The sequence below is a fragment of the Hesperophylax consimilis genome, chromosome 17 (genome assembly GCF_061612785.1).
Source record: "Hesperophylax consimilis isolate HC1 chromosome 17, BYU_Hcon_1.0, whole genome shotgun sequence".
In the NCBI taxonomy this organism is placed as follows: domain Eukaryota; kingdom Metazoa; phylum Arthropoda; class Insecta; order Trichoptera; family Limnephilidae; genus Hesperophylax; species Hesperophylax consimilis.
In genome coordinates this window covers 28,363,564-28,366,928 of record NC_142852.1, presented here as the reverse complement: position 1 = coordinate 28,366,928, position 3,365 = coordinate 28,363,564, and the positions used below count along the sequence as shown (strand labels likewise).

The window sequence follows — 3,365 nt, the reverse complement described above, 5'->3', positions numbered from 1 at the left end:
GAGAAATCATGGGAGGAAACAATGAGAAAAGCCAATATCAATATAAACATACTCAAAACATTGTTCGACCTAAATTGTCTCTCACTAAATACTGAGAAACATAAATATACCACTCTCTAGATCGAAATCTTCGGGCTTTTTGTATCGAACAGAATTATACAGTACTTAACCACAGATATACAAGCAGTACTTACCGTGCGGAAAGGAGCAGTAGACAAGGTAGAAAAAACTCAAGGTCATCTAAAAATAAGACGCAACCATAGACAATATAATTGCTCTCGGCCTACTCCATTCATTCACTAGCTTAAAAAATATTTTAAAAATAAAAATGTCCTTGAAGCAGAAAAATATCGAAATGTTTTCCAAGGGCAAGGTTCATCTGACTAAGAAATAAACTTTTACAGTGCATTTTCTTAAAATGAAACTTGTTATTCTGAAAAGAAGAAACCCAAAATGACAAGAAATTTGCAAAAACACTGAAGATAATTTCCAAAACATGATTGTCCGACAGTACGACGAAGAATTCCGACATTTTTCTGCCTATTTTGAAATCATGGTTACATATGTTTAAAAAATTTTAATTTCACCAAAACAATAAGATAACACAAATAACACTAATCAATAACATGAATAAGTTGGTCGATATAATACATAACATTTATACGTTGTGGAGGAAGACATATGCTAAGTATGAAACATTTTTTAACTAAAAAACCAAACGTTGGAATAACCTTAAAACTGTCAATTCACTTTAAACTTGAACTTACGTAGGTAGGTTGAATATATGTTTATAACTCGCTAACACTATACTGGCTTATATTGTATTTTTTATCACGAACATTTTTAACACGCAATATTTTCGACGAGAAATGATAGTATTTCGGCAACAAATGACAACCCGCGTGTATAAATAAACCACCCTCATTTTGTTTGAATGATTTGAAAAAAGTCTAACGACAAAATTCCGTCAACTCTTTCTGTTACACGAGTCATTATGGTAGAGAGCGAGAGATCAAACCAATCCTTCTACGCTAACCAATGAGATCCTGAGCTTTTAGCCATATTATTCGTTTTCTATAAGAATAATGAGGTGGGCGTGGCGGTTTCAAATGAGTTTCAAGACCAAAGTTGAGAGAAATGCCCCTGCTGAGAAACATATTTTATCCCATTCTTTTTGAAAGAAAAAAAAATCGAAAACAATATAACCATTAAAATCCATTCATCGCAGTATGAAAACAAAAAAGAATGTGACAATTTAAATTGGTTACCAACAACATGCAAAAATAGTATAAAGTATCTGGGTATCATAGTAGATGGACAATGGAATGAACAAGTCCAAAATATGGCAACCAGAGTAAGAAAATTATTTACAAAGTATAAAGTTTATCATAACTATATGTCACATAAAATTATGCATACGATAAAGTTGCTCATAAACCTAGGTGCGTTTCACCACAGAAAACAAGGTCCCACGCAGCTATTAGACGAATCTCTCTGGCAACAGCGCTTTTATAATGTCTAATGCAACGCCTGTCTTTAAAATGCGATTGTTTCTATGGAATTGCAAACGTCAAAACGGTAAACAGACGTGGTTTATTTATGCAGGCGACATTTCTGCCCAATTCATTCTTGGTAAGTACAATAGTTTTTGGTATTGTTAATTATTATGCGATCTTAATAGAGATTTGAGTCGAATTATAAGATTTGTCTTATTTTTCAGGATGAATAAACGAGATCGAAGCATTAATTTTACGAAAGACGAGTGACAGTGTAAACAAACTACTTGAATATAGCGACGCGGTGAAGTCCTTAGGAGATAACGGCATCAGGTATTATAATATTACAAATGAGGATGTTCAAAGTCACACAATGTCACGCACTGATTCTTTTGAATTATTGTTCTTCCTGTTAATCCCTAAAGCCTTGCAACGTGCATCTCGAACTGTCAGAATTCAGATTCCATATAAATTCGCTATTTTTTAATATATTTCAAAATAAAATACTGTTCTTGAATGTGGATTAAAGACTCTCAGTTTTGTGCAGTACAAATCGACTTAAAAATATAAAATTTTTGAACTCAAACATTGATAAAGTCACTTACAAATGCTTTTTTCATCATGAAAACTGTAATTACTACTTTACACGAAACAAAAATGTATTTAATTAGACAAAGATGTTATAAAAGTTATTGTCCCTTAACTTTTTTTAATTTAATATGAAAATTTGCAAACCTCGACAAATATTTATCAAACGCTAAATGTTTTTTCATAGAATTATTTGAATTCTTTCGGGAGCGTTTATAGTAAATTACTAAAAACGCACTATTCTCTCTTATACTTCCAGATAACCCGAATGCCATTGCAGAAGAGGTACTCATGGAGGTGTTCTCCATAGAAGAAGATGAAGACGAAGCATTCCTCGATAACCGTCCACTTTCAGGGCTATTTTTGGATATGCAGTCTCCGATCCAGAAGCCCCCGCCTCAGACCTTATGCCGTGGGATAGTTGGACCATCCCCCTGCTTCGCACGCCTCGACGATCAAGCAGCCGCAGCCGGTGTCTGCTGTGAGGCGGCCACTGCCTCAAATAAGCCGCCGTCTCGTTAAACAGAATTCCCCAGACTCCAGAGGGTCCTGATACTTGAAGACAATTGAGGAAATAGGAGGAAGATGATAGGAGGCAATTGAAACTGAAAAGCACAATAAAAAATTGCAATAATAAATTAATGTTTTTTTAATTCCATTCCCTTTTAACAAATATATATTTTTAATACATAATTATTTACAAATATAGAACTTAAATTATAATAGATTATTAAACAATAAACATTATTCAATGATCTCGTGACTGGATCCAAGCTACCTCTCCTGGAAGCAGTTGTATCTAATAATTAAATTGGCATAGCAGTTAGGTAAGTTTTTTAGATTCTCACGGCCAAAAGCATTTTTGTTGTTTGTTTTTGGGGTGTTATGCCGTGTTGCGCTAACTCCTTTAGCCGACGTTTCGGACAGCGTTGCAGTGTCCATCATCAGGGCAGATCCGGTAGATCCGAAGATGTGCAGTATAGTATATAACATATAACTATGTATATAACATAGCAGTTACTTGCGTGTTCATGCAGAACACACCATTTCTGTTCAGGCGTACTTCAGCATTTTTTCACCTGAAATAATAGAAAGTAATTTCAGTAATCAACATTATTATTTCAGTGCAATGGCAATGCCATCAGGCGACAACACTGTGCTTGTCACTTGCCCGATGAGTCTTGTGAATGAAGTTGGCTTGCGCTTTCATCATTTTAATAGTCTTCATTGATTCTAATGACTATTTATCACTATAGTATGTACTACTGTAGTATGTTATTG

At 34.3% G+C, this 3,365-nt stretch overlaps 1 long non-coding RNA gene across 1 annotated transcript; it reads left to right on the top strand.

Moving 5' to 3' along the window:
- Window positions 1-1,387: 1,387 nt before the first annotated feature.
- LOC149416376 (uncharacterized) lies at window positions 1,388-2,673 on the top strand. Its single transcript, XR_016303699.1, has 3 exons — window positions 1,388-1,632; window positions 1,721-1,829; window positions 2,344-2,673. It is a non-coding gene; the product is annotated as an uncharacterized LOC149416376 (long non-coding RNA).
- The last annotated feature ends 692 nt before the right edge of the window (window positions 2,674-3,365 follow it).